The sequence below is a fragment of the Protopterus annectens genome, chromosome 8.part0, assembly GCF_019279795.1.
Source record: "Protopterus annectens isolate FY-2018-M chromosome 8.part0, PAN1.0, whole genome shotgun sequence".
Taxonomy (NCBI): Eukaryota; Metazoa; Chordata; order Ceratodontiformes; family Protopteridae; genus Protopterus; species Protopterus annectens.
The window spans coordinates 622,787,695-622,801,070 of record NC_056741.1 but is presented as its reverse complement, the minus strand read 5'-3'; the positions used below and the strand labels follow the sequence as shown (position 1 = coordinate 622,801,070).

Here is a 13,376-nt window from a genome sequence, read left to right as displayed (position 1 = left end):
TGCCTAGGCCCTGACCACGACCTACCTTACTGTTGGTTTTGTGCTTTACTTAATCAGCGCAATATCCGTAGTCGTCATATTTTTGCCTCTCATTATTTCGGTTCTCTGTTTAATTATCCAGAAATGTCGTTGATTAGCCATCTGACTACCGGGATTCTGAAAAAATGCAAAGATAAAGACAGAGACGGGCCATCGAGGTCCAAAACTGTCAACGAAGCTTCTCCTAAGCCAGTTCGCCGGTACGCAGGTGCTTTCGCAGCCCCTGATACCTGCTACTTCTGATTCGCAGGCCTCTACTGAAACCCATTCGGAGTCCGGTATGCCATGAGATACTTCAACTGTGGAATCCGCGGATGTCTCTATCTTGGATGGGTCCGAAGCCGCTGTGCAGGCACAGGCTTCTGAGGGTGTATTCAGGCTTACAGACTTGCATATTAAAATGACACCTCCTTCATTACGAAGGCCTAAATTTCGATCCATGTCTAAAAAATCGATGCTCAGAACCCTATGCCTAAAAAACAAATGATAAAAATGGCTGAAGTTCTAATGTCTCTAATCAGGGGTAGTCAACACCCCCCCCCCCCCAAGAGGCCTAGGGCCGAGCTTGCTTATGAACCTTCTGATCAGGATTGTTTCTTCTGACTCTTCTGGTAACCTGGATTTGTCCATGCCTACTTATGAGGATTCCAATGCAGAGGATTCCATTCCCTCTGCTTCCCTTCCTGAGGATTTTTCTTTTGGGGAAACTTTACTTACTTTACGGGAGCATTTTTACTGGGAAAGCCAGGAATTTTCTGATTCAAAAAAGAGGCTTAGGGATTTCCTCCTCCTTACCTCAGCATAGGCCTTTGGCTATGCCTCCTGTACTGGACATTGTTGATTATGTTTTCTCGGAATCCAGTTTGGCATCTGATTCCCTGCCTCCTGCCCCTAGTAAACCTGACAGATGCTACAGGGTTCCTGAGTTCCACAAGTTCCTTTTAAAAATCCTGCTGCAGATCCAGAGACTATTTCTCAGGGGCCAAAGGACATTAAAGCTTCTACAGCTAAAAATCCTATCCCTTCTGATAGAGACTCCAGGGCAATGGATAGAGGAGGTAAAAAGGTTTATACTTCTGCAACCTTGGCAATCAGAGCTTTAAACTGCTAATTTCATATGTTAAAATATCAGCAACATGTTATTGGACTGCTTAAACAGAAAATGATGTTTATTCCTGACTGTGTGGAAAATAAAGATTTACAGGACTTAATGCATTCTGCTGAACAAGTTGGAAAACATATTTTGCAATTTGTTTTTTATTCTTTACAGGCTTCCTACAGGGCTGCTGTTACTGGGTCTGTGCTTAGAAGGCATGCTTGGCTTAAAGAACAAGCTTTGCCTGATCATGTTAAAGCAAAATTGTTGGATGCTCTTTTAAATCAGGACCGCCTGTTTGGCAATAAGGCTGAAGAAGTTCTAAAAAAGATGGAAGATAAAGCTAAATCTATGCAAACTGTGAAAGATGTCTTACAAGTGCAATCTCCAAGATTTAGTAGGCACTGGCCTACTAAGAATTGGTCCATTCCAGCCCCTTCCAGATCCTCTCAAGCCAAACCCAGACAAAGCAAAAACCCCAAGTTTCAGTCCCAGGGGACTCTTAGAACTAAGCAGTGGGGGGTCTCCACTTCCAAATCTGGAAATAACAAGACACCCCCCATAGTAAACAGTCTCAGTGACTTCCTTTTAAAATTACCAAGCACTTCTCTTTTAACCACCCACTTGGGGGGAAAGATTGCTCTTCACGCAAAGAACTGGGAACTCTTAATCCAGGACAAATGGGTTTTAAGTATAGTGTCCCAGGGATACAGACTTCATTTCCACACGTTGCCAACACCGAATGGGTGGCCAGACCTGCCCCCAAATCAGTGGGCAGAGGCTCAAAAACAAGTACTTTCCGTCTTAAGCATGGAGGCTATTCAACTGGTACCAGAAGAGGAAAAGAGACAAGGTTTCTATTCCAGGCTTTTTCTGGTACCCAGAAAAGACAAATCATGGCGTCCAATCCTGGACCTGTCTGCTCTAAACACCTTTCTGGAAATTCCAAAATGCAAGATGCTGACTCTTCACCAGTTGCTTCCTATGCTAGGCAAAGACGCCTGGTTGGCAACTCGAGACTTAAAAGAAGCATACCTGCACATCCCAATCCGGGAATCTTGCAGAAGATAACAACGCTTCAAAGCAGGCTACTTGCATGATCAGTTCTCTGCACTTCCCTTTGGCTTGTCTACTGTGCCCAGGGTATTCACAAAGTGCCTGGCTCCAGTTATTGTATTTTGCAGGCAAAGAAATATTCAAATATACCCATACCTGGACGATTGTCTAATTCAGGCAGAAAACCAGGGCATACTTTTAAATCATCTGGCGTTTGTAAAAAGAGTTCTAACTTGTCTGGGGTACACCATTAAATGAAAAGAAATCACAACTGGTACCCTGTCAACAGATTACATTTCTGGGTGCAAGCTTGAATACAACTGCGCAGATGGCTTTCCTCACGGCAGAGAAGCAAATTCATTTGTTAACTTACTTCAAACAAGTGGCCACAAAAGCCCTGCTATCTGCAAGACAAATAGTGCAAGCCTTGGGGTTCATGGCCTCCTGCATTCGTTTAATTCCATTTACAAGACTGCATATGAGGAAACTACAGTGGTATCTAAAAGGTCTATGGAGTCAACATTGTCACAGACTGGAAACAATGATTCTTATCATACCATGCCTATGCCTAGAGTTCCTATGGTGGGCAGAAGCCTGCCACCAAAACAAGGGTCTACCATTCATACTACCCCCTGCCACCCAAACCCTAACTACAGATGTATCAGCCTATGCATGGGGGGCTCACCTGGCAGGGAAGTGCATTCAGGGCAAATGGAACCCAAATCAAATGCACCTACATATCAATCAAAAAGAAATGTTAGCTGTACAGAATGCTCTGACAGCCTTCAAGGGCTACATTCTTCCAGGACAACTAATGGTTAAGACGGACAACACCATGGTTATGTGGTACATAAACGAGCAGGGGGGGTACACATTCCTACCCCCTCTGCAGACTAGCCATGGCATTCTGGAACACAACCTTGAGCTACCAAGTGCATCTACAAGCTCAATTCCTGCCAGGAAAATTGATTTTCAATATGTTGACAAGTGAATGGGGGATCCCAGACATAGATCTATTTGCCTCCCCCCAGAACTACCAGTTGGACAAGTTTTGCACAAGGACTCCCCACAAACAAACTTGGAAAGTGGATGTCTGTCCTTCAGCTGCAAAAACTTATCAATCTACACCTTTCCCCCTCTGCCTCTGCTCTCCAAAGTTCTATTAAAAGTCAAACAGGGCAAACCAAGGATGATTTTGATTGCTCCAGACTTGGCCGCACCAACACTGGTACCCCTTCCTGCGCAGTGTGTCGCAAATATCTCCATGGCACCTGCCTCAGACCCCTTCCCTGCTGTCTCAGCAGGAGAACCAAATTCTGCACCCTCAGCTTCCAACATTGAACCTTGCAGCCTGGCTGATCACTTAAATTCACCCTTATCATCCCTCAGCAAACCTGTGATGGATGTCATCTTGGAGGCGAGGAGACCTAGTACTAGAAAATCTTATGCTGACAAATGGAAAAGATTCTGTGCCTAGAACCAATCTTTAGGGATGAGCACAGCAGCGCCCAATTTACCTCAGATTTTGCAATACTTAACTGAGATGCTTCACATGGGCCTGTCTTTTTCCTCCATTAAAATCCACGCCTCAGCAATTTCAGCTCACTATAACACAGAACCACCCCTCTTCTCTCATCCTCTGCTCAAGCAGCATCTCAGAGGGGCAAAAAACTTGAGACCACCCAGGAGAGCTCCTACCCCTGCCTGGGACCTTAACTTTGTTTTGGAGAAACTCACTCTACCTCCTTTCGAGCCAGCTGCGACTGCAGATTTAAAATTTCTTTCTTGGAAAACAGCCTTCCTTTTAGCAATCACTTCAGCATGAAGGGTATCTGAATTACAGGCCCTTATGGCAGTGGAGCCTTTCATCATCTTTCATGCGGACAGGGTATCTCTCAGGACCAGTCCATCCTTCATGCCCAAGGTGGGTTTCCAGTGTAGCTCTTAATCAATCTATTCATTTGCCAGCCTTCTTCCCCAATCCACAGAACAAAGGGGAATGGATTCTGCATTCCTTGGATGTGCACAGACAAGTAAGATTCTACTTGGACAGGACTAAATCTCGAAGAAAATCTGAACAATTGCTGGTAGCATTTGCTGCAGGGGCAGAGGGGAAGGCTATTTAAAAACAAACCATTTCTAAATGGATAAGCCAGTGCATTCATTTCTGCTATAAGCACCATGGAAAACCTATCCCCCAGTGGATCAGCTCTCACTCCACCAGGGCTGCATCTACTTCCGCAGCCTTTCTTAGAGGTGTTCCTACCAGGGATATCCTAGAAGCTGCTACCTGGAGTTCTGTACATTCTTTCACCAAGCACTATCATTTACCAATTTTCTCTAAATCCAGAGCTGGCTTTGCCAATGCTGTCTTGCAGGGTCTTATAGTCGGCCCTAATGCTGTATAAACTCCTCCTCCCAACCATAGCTTTGAGAATCTACCCAGATGTAATGACTGCAGCTGTGAAACATGAAGAACATAGTACAGTTGTGTACACTTACCATAAATGTAGATGTTAGAGTGTATTTACTGTTGCAGTCCTGGTTACCCTCCCTCCAGCCCCCTAGTTTTTTCTGACTATACCTCTCCTTTCCTTTACTATGCTTAAAATCCTTTTTGGTGTATTTGCTTTCGGTTGGAGGTATACCTTTGTGTTTCCATGTTCATTTGCTCCCCATTAGGGGGGCACCTGACATCTGGGGCAAGAAAAACTGATGTAATGGCATCGGCTGCATGTTTTATACCCCTGATGACCTGACATCATGGAAGAAGGGACAGCAACCGACGCAGGACCCAAGACTTTGTTAATCAGGCCGACTGAGGGCAACCTGCCAGCAGATTACACAAATGTAATGACTGCAACAGTAAATACACTCAAACATCTGCATTTATGGTACATGTACACAACTGTACTTTTTAAATGCTGTACGAACCTGTTTTTTTTTTATTATTATTTTAATGCAAAGCTCTGTTTATAAGGACAGCAGTCTCTTTTGTGTTCTAACTGAAGTCTTGGAGGAGAATTTTTAAAGGCAAGGTATTGCTGTTATAGATCAGACTTAATAGTACAGCTTTAGCTTTGTTTTTTCCTTTTGAAAATGCTTAATAGTCTGCATATAATCTCTCAGCACCCCTCCCCCCATTTAAACTGAAAAGGGCATTGATGTCCTTCCTCATCACTGTTGTAGTATTCACTGTAGGGATCTCCTGCCAAGGCTAGCCCAATATCTGGCCAGTATATCAAAGGATTTAGCTCTCATAATCGCTGTACATCACATGTATGCTCCCCACGCACAAGACAGGGAATAAAAGTGACGTATGGATCCAGATATTCTTAACTTCTTTGCCACCAGTCTGAACTCCATTATTGAATGTCAGTCTGAGAGCCCTTTTGCTGTGCTGTTTGCCAAGCCACTTTTCCAGATAAGTGCCCCATTGGGGTTTCTTCTTTTCCTTTTTTATTGTTTATGCTCATGTTATCCAGAAAGGGAAAATGTCAGTGTGGGAGGCAGATTTCCCATGAAGACTATCACAACCAGTATCTTTTCTGTTTGGGTGCTTCCCACGATCATACGCAGTGCTCTGTCTGCCAAGCTTTTGTGCCTAAGATCCTACATAGTTGCCTCTTCTTTGTCTTTATACCTGGAGAACCAACATCTTAAGTTGTTGGCTCAGGGTGTTGTGGCAGAATCCTCCCATCTTGAGGGCCAGCTGCCTGCCAAGAAGGACAGAAATGTCAGACTAAATCCGACTGCTGTCCAGCCTCGCCCAGATGTCTCTAGAGGCTGGTGAAAGCTCCGAAGACCATTGCTTGCTTCAAATTCCTTTGCCACAAACCCATTGGAGGCCAGCATGCATCTGGGTTTTTGCATGTTCTCCGAGGCTGTTCAAACATCTGTACCAAACGTTAAGGGAGAACCCCAGCCAATAATATCTGAAGAAACCTAGAGGGAGTCCTCAGATCTTAGTGATGGAAGGAGATTCCCACAACACCTTTCAAAAGAATCCTTCCTTTCGGCTGTTATCCCCTCAGACATTGTTTACTGTCCTACTTTTTCAGGCCTTTTCTGGTGTCTCTGGATCTCAAGGATGCATACCTTCCCATCCCCATTCATCCTCTTTTCAGGAAATTTTTACATTTCTCTGTTCATTGCATTTTCATTTCTCTGCTTTGCTCTTTCACCTCTCTGCTGCTGCACTAAATACATCGCTGCTGTCATTGCATTTTGCAGGCTTCTAGTTATCCAGATGTTTCCCTGTCTAGACAATCTGCTTATTCAAGCTCCATCTCTCAGCAGTCTGCTTCAGTATCTCCACTTTGATACTCACCTTTTACACAGACTGGAATTCACCATAAACCTGCAGAAATCTGTTCTGATGTCTTTCCAGGATCATGTTTTCCTTGGATGCATGCAGACAGTTCCCATGTTGGCATCTCTTCCTGTCCCTCAAGTCTCTGTCTCAGATAGCCTTTTTTCAAATCCCTTCTTCCTCTGGGTTCTGTTATGGCCAGTGAGATTCTCAGAGTCCTGGGGTTCATGGCTTCCACCATTCCTGTGCTTCCTCTCGCCAGGCTCCATATGAAGAAACTTCAGCAGTACCTCAAATCAGTGTGGTGGATATGGACACGTCATACAAGGGAAGGGTACCTGTTGTGGCCCCCTAAAGGTCCAGGGTCTCTGGCTTTTTCATTAGAGGTCAGACCATATCAGCATAAAAGAGAATGAGGGTCTTGCTTCTGGCTGTGTAAGCTTTTCATTCTGTTTCATCCCAGCCCCCTCAAAGTTTTCATAAACAATACCACAGTGATGTGGTATGTCAACAAGCAGGGGGGCATAAGGTCCTGTCTTCATTGCAGACTAGCTGTTCATCTGGGATCTAGCTGTCCAGTACCAAGTGACTCTGTAGATAGTTTGCATTCCCTCAGAGCACAACCTAGTGTCAGACTCATTGAGCAGATCCAGAACACCAGCTCACAAATGGATGCTTCACAAAGATGTGTTCCTGGACATGATCTATTGTTGGTGGGGTATTCTCCAGGTAGATCTCTTTGCCTTTTCTCTGAACAAGACCGATCTCTTTTCTGTTCGAGTCCCAAGTTCTCGGACTTGGAAAGTGGACACCCTGTCTTTTCCTAAGAAGAGGGTGTTTCTGTAGGCTTTCCCACCCCTTCCTCTGTTTCGAGTTTTGCACAGGATCAGTCAGGACTCTCCCAAAATCATGTTTCTGACTCCTTTTTGGCACAGACAGCATTGGTTACCCCTTCTGTCTCACTTGGCCAGGGGCAATTTCCCCAAATTACCTCATGCTGGTGGGTCTTCTCACACAAGACATCTCTTTTCCATCCTCACCTATCCAGTTTTCAACTGATGCTGTGGGTGATAGGGTTTTGATCCCTTTTAGGAATTTCTCTTCTAGGATGTGCTCTTGGTTCTACTGGAGGCTAGGAAACCCACTAGCAGAAAATCCTACATGTCCAAATGGAAAAGGTTTTCTGTCTGTTGTCTCTTGTCATTAGGATCACCTATCTTTGGGGGTTCCTCTGGCCCTCCCTTATTTGTGTGATCTGCTCCATGCTGGGTTGACATATTCTTCAGTTAAAGCTCACCTGTCCAAAATGTCTTCTTGTTTGCCCTTGAACCCTTCTCTGGCATCTAGGTTTGATGTCAAGCAATTCCTTAAAGGCATTTTGCATGTCAGGCCTGCTAGGAAGCCTATTCCTCCTTCTTGGGACCTAGATTTTTGTACCTGAGAAATTGACCCAGGTTTCTTTTGATCCTGTATCCTTGAAACATTGTACTTTGAAGACTGTCCTGCTTTTGACTCTTATTCAGCCAAGAGTGTGTCTGAACTTCAGGCTCTCATGGCTATTCTTCCTTTTTCAGTTTTTCATAGAGACTGTATCTCTTGGTACTAATATTCCTTTTATGCCCAAAGTGGTTAATGAGTTGTCCCTTCTTTTTTTAAAACAAGAAGCATCTTTATTAAATTATCATGTATGACATAGACCATGTTATAGTTATATAAATGACAATCAACCATAGTGACACAATCTCAGTTGCAAATATTATACATACAATCCAAACCGTGCGACATACATCACCTTTAGTATATCCAGTCATTGTTAGTCAACCATTACATAGTTCATTCAAATCCTGCCTTCTTTTAAACCTCGTTCCTTCTTTGCATGTATTTATCCCACAGTTTCCATTTTTCCTATGTAATTTGCTCATACCCTTTTCTAAAGATCCCAGTTCAGTTGTTTTAACTCTACTATCTTCACTACTTCTAGTAAAGTTGGTTTAGACTTTGATTTCCATTTTCTAGTAAATGCTTTTTTGGCAGCCACCATAATTAGACTCAACAAGGCCTTACTATGTCTAGGCAATTCAGTGTTTGTATCATAGCTAAAAAAAAATAATTTCCCTAGTCACTCCGACTTGCTCACTCAGCATCTCTGACAGAGCAGTTTGCAGGGAATCTAAAGTCTACCAACACATTACACTCCCAGAAAATATGTTCCCAGTTATGTCTTTCTGCCCCATAACACTTCCAGCATTCCTTTGAAGTCTGCTTGGGGTATAAAAATACCTATGTAAGCACTTCCAGGCAAAGATCAGAAATCTTGGAAGACGTACATATATCCCCCTGTTGTTTCTTTGTGAATTGCTCATTTAATCTCTCTTCCCAGTCCTTCCTGACCTCCTCTGATTGATTCTTATAGTTGTCATGCAATATTTTATATGCTGTACAAATTATTCCTTTCTCAATAGCAACTTTTGTTCTAGATTCTACTAAAAACTCTACCAGTCCTGGTCTTTCGTTTAGGACCCCCCCCCCCCAATATTGTTCTCTCTGCCTATACCCTGATATCAGTCCTTGATATGGAAGGCAGTCTTTAGCCTGCAGTCCAAATAAGCTCTTGGCATCTTCCCATTCTGTTGCCTTTCCCTCTCTAGTTATTTGCTCCGAGTACCTTGGTTCCTTTGCCAGTTTTTTCCAATACATTCCCGTCCCCCTCTTGCCTATTGTCTGTATCTCTTATTGCAGTCATTCCTATCAGCAAAATCTCCTTTCTGCATTCCAGTATTGGCTTAGTTCTTAGAAGACCTGCTGCTGCTTTATGAATACAACATTCTGTATGATTATTGTTTTTTTCCTTAAAGGTCTACATCCAGAATCCCCAGTCTTTCTCTGTTACTTGAGCTTTCCCCCTTGTTTTTCATCATCTCCTTTTTCCACTTTGAATTATAGTTGTCTGCTTGTTCAGTGTATAGGAAATGAGTTGTCCCTTAGTCACTCTGTTCATCTTCCTTACCTTTTTTCTTCTCCATAGTCTGCCAGTGACAAGGTCCTTTACACCTTGGGTTTGCATAGACAGCTTAGATATTATTTAGATAAAATTAAAGTTTGTAGCAAACTGAGCAGCTTTTTGTTTTTTTTTATCATCTCAGGACTTTGGGATTAGTTTATGACAAATGTCTTTCCTTGCCTGTAAAGGCAAATTCTACTAGGGCAGTTGCCTCCTCTGTTGCCTTTTTCAAGGGCCTGGATTCCAATTATATCCTTGGAACTGCTTCTTGGTCCTCTGTTCATACTTTCACTAAGAATTACAAATTGGATGTTGTTTTCAGGGGCAGAGTAGGCTTTACTAGGGGTATCCTGCATGGGTTAATGGAGAATTTTTCTCTGACTTCCTCATGAGCTTTTGGCAGCAGTGATATGGGATGATATAGTACCGTTGTATAAAATCTTACCATAACAGTAGATGTCATTCTCTTCACTGTTGCAGTTTTCAGTCCCCTGCATTCTTCCCCATCTGTCATGAATTTGGCCCTGTGTTCTGTTTGTCCTCCTGGCTGAGGGACCCCCCTTCATTTTTCTTTCTGGATGCATGTGTTCCTCTCTGTCTTTGAGGGTATTATGTTCCTCCTGGGGCTTTTTCATTTCTGAATATTTATCTGTATGTCACTTTTATGCCCTGTGTGTGCATGGAGAGCATACTTGTGATGTATGGCACCTGTAAGAGCTGAATGCTTTGGTGTATTGGCCAGATGTTGTATTATCCTTGGCAGGAGATTCCTTAGGTGAAGAATGCTGCAACACTAAAGAGAGGGATATCTACTGATCTGATGTCAATTTTCATTCTGTTCTCAACTTTTTGGTTTAGATCTGATCCTCAGAACCAACTCGTCCATTACTAAAGCTTGCGGTAACCAGGAAGCTATTGAGCTTGTCCCCTTATCCATAATTCACCAGCCATAAGCTACCTCAGATCTCATTTGCCACTTTCCATGAAATACTTGGTTGACCTAGCTCTAGAGCTTTTTCAGATAAGCAATGGTTATCTTCTAAATCCCTATATTATTTTTCTAATATTTCTTGTATTTCTTGTCCCTTGCCTTCACATGATATCATATTTCTTCTTTTACCATATTTGGTAAGTTTACTTTCTCTTTAACTATCATAGAGTGTGTACTACTTAAATTATTGTTAACAATTTCTTTTCCTTTCTACACTCAGTGTAGCCTTTGTTACCATTGCTGGTAGTGTTTTCTTCCTGCCTTCTGTATTTCATTAAAATAAAAATAAAACTGTTATTAATTAAATTGTCTTTTTTTATAGTTGCCAGTGTAATGGCGAAAGGCCATGCTGGATTTAAAAAGTGTGATAAGTGTGGGCACAAACTACCAATGTCTGATGCCCACATTGTGTGTTTACTGTCTTGGGCCATTGCATCTGCAAGCAGATTGTTCCATCTGCCATAGTTTCAATCCTAGAGCTCTAGCTGAAAGAAAAAACTTGTATTGAAAGGGTTACTACCATATGTTTTTGGAGAGGCCATAGCTGGGGCTCAATCCTCCAACAGTAGAGAACTGAACCCTTTGTTTCCAAAACCATCCACCTTATCCACCCTGGTTTCGGGGCAGTCTAGAAAAAGGCCCAAGCTGGATACGATTAGATCAAAAAGTTTCTCACCCTCAGATCCGAGAAGTAAGTGATCTGACTACCTTAGATCCGACAGCCTGCAGTCCTGTAGCTCTTCCCAGAACAAGATATTCACTATTCATTGATCTGGTGCCTTCAAGGGTGCCCTCACCTTTTTGGAACATCACCAGTCCAAGTTCCCCTGTCTTGTTTTGACTCTTTCTTCCAGAAGTTTGATGGAAGACAATGCGGAAAGAATGGTGTGGAAGATCTCTAGGAGCAGTTTCAGATAATTGTCTTGTGTTCCTACCCATTCGGGTCAGGAGGCCTTCCTTTCACTACACTCACACATCAAGTTCCTCCTCAGATTCCTGTTGTTACTTCAGAGTCCCTGGATCTCCAGATCCATCTTGCTCGGATCCAAAGATGCTCTTATCTTCGGAGCCAAAGGTTACTCTGAGTGCTCCGGTTCAGTCAGATCTGGAGGGCTGTTGAAGCCAAAGATTCCCTGTCGAGTTCGAGGAGTTGCAGTCTACTCTAAAGTTGTATGAGCTGTCTTTGCACCTTGGAGATTTGGTGCTGGATAGCTGGGCTGCAGCTTCCTCCTCTGGGAGATTGTTTTTGGAGTGGGGGAGGACAGTGGCCCAGGAGCTTGTCTTCTTGATGCCGGGGTCTTCTGTGTCTCTGGGGCAGTCAGCCTTCAAAGTTGTGAAGAATGTATTTTCTGTGCCAGCAACCCCTCAGATCTTCAACCTTCTACCTTGATGTCTCTGTGCCTGGAGCCTCATCATTCCTTACCACAGGGACAGCCAGTCTGAGACCCCCAAGCTTCCCAGCAGGATATTACAATTTCTTCTTATACCTCTCCAGAGCATCCCACTGAAGAAATCCCTAGGAAGAAGTGCAAGTGGAAGCACTTGGACTCTCCTCAAGAGGCAGTCATAGAGGATTCAGACTTTGATGAAGGTGAATGGTCCCCGTGATCACCTCCAGACTACATCCATTTGGAAAATTCCTTGAGATCCTAAAACAGAGAGTCTGTATTTCTGGAGGCTTTCAGTACTGACCCATCTACCTCCTGAGTCACTCTGCCTACTGAAGAGTTTATTGATTTGGTGTCTTGGTGGGTGTGGAGGGAACCTCACACAGTTGAACCCATCCCCAGAAGACCGGCAAGGATTTTAGCACCACCTTCAGGGAAGGACTTTAGAGCTAAAGGGGTGCTTTTTAATGCCATGATTGTGGTGGCAGCCTGCAAAAAGGAACTTTCCTAGCAGAGTTCCTCCATTCATCTCCATAACAGGGTGTCTAGTGCGATGGACAGATTTTTTTGTTTGGCACATTTTACAAAGTTGCAGAGGGATTTGATTAATGAACTGTCGAATACCCTCTCTGGATCCGTTTCTGTAGAGGCTCAATCATTCATGACTTCAGTTGGCCACCCTACAGTCTATTTTGAATTCATCCATGAGACCAAAGGCACCTCACAGGCAGGGAGTTCAGGCATTTCCATTAGGAGATATGTCTGGATGCGCTTATGCGAGTTGCAGAGCCCTTCAAGTCTTCTTTCATCAGTGCTCCTTTTCACGGCACGTCTTTGGCCCCAAAGTGAAGGACACATTATCCAGGTGTGAGAAGAATGGAAAGATCTTCTGTGCAGTGGGCGTACGTATTTCAACCCCTCAAAGATCCTTTTCTAGGAATCAACAAGGTGGTGGGAAATGTGGTTCAGGAAGTCCCAGGGTCCTTTCCAGTACACATGTGGAAAATGTTCCCCTAGGGCAGAGGGGGGGGGGATCAGTAATGGTCGATGCCACCCCTGCGGCAGAGAAGGCCTGCAAAACCAGGGTTCCAGAGATGCTTTCTCTGACATATCCTACCAAAGCTCCTGAAAGGAGGCCCGATTGTCCACCTCTGGAGGAAACTGGGAGTCTCAATTATCCCTGCACCAGAGACCTTGGCTAGATACAAGAGATACTTGGGTACAGAAGATTATTTCCAGAGACTGTTTAATACCTTTTTCCTCCCACTTCCACTCTCAAGAAAAATCCCTGATGTTCCACCCAGTCAGAGGGAAGAAGCAGCAATTCAAATACAAAAGCTGCTTAAAAAAAAAAAAAAAAAGTCATCCAGGAGGTGTCCCACCAGACCAGATAGAATCCGGAATTTACTAAGGGTTCTTTTTAGTGCGAAAGAAAACGGGACTGAAGACCAATCTTTGATCTCAGCAATTTGAACAAGTCCGTTCAACACACC

The 13,376-nt window shown here is 43.7% G+C and overlaps 1 protein-coding gene across 1 annotated transcript in view; it reads left to right on the top strand.

Annotated features, from left to right (window-relative positions):
- Window positions 1-13,376, top strand: part of LOC122808326 (plexin-B3-like) — a 2,760,797-nt gene that overhangs the window by 635,263 nt on the left and 2,112,158 nt on the right. The window lies entirely within an intron of this gene.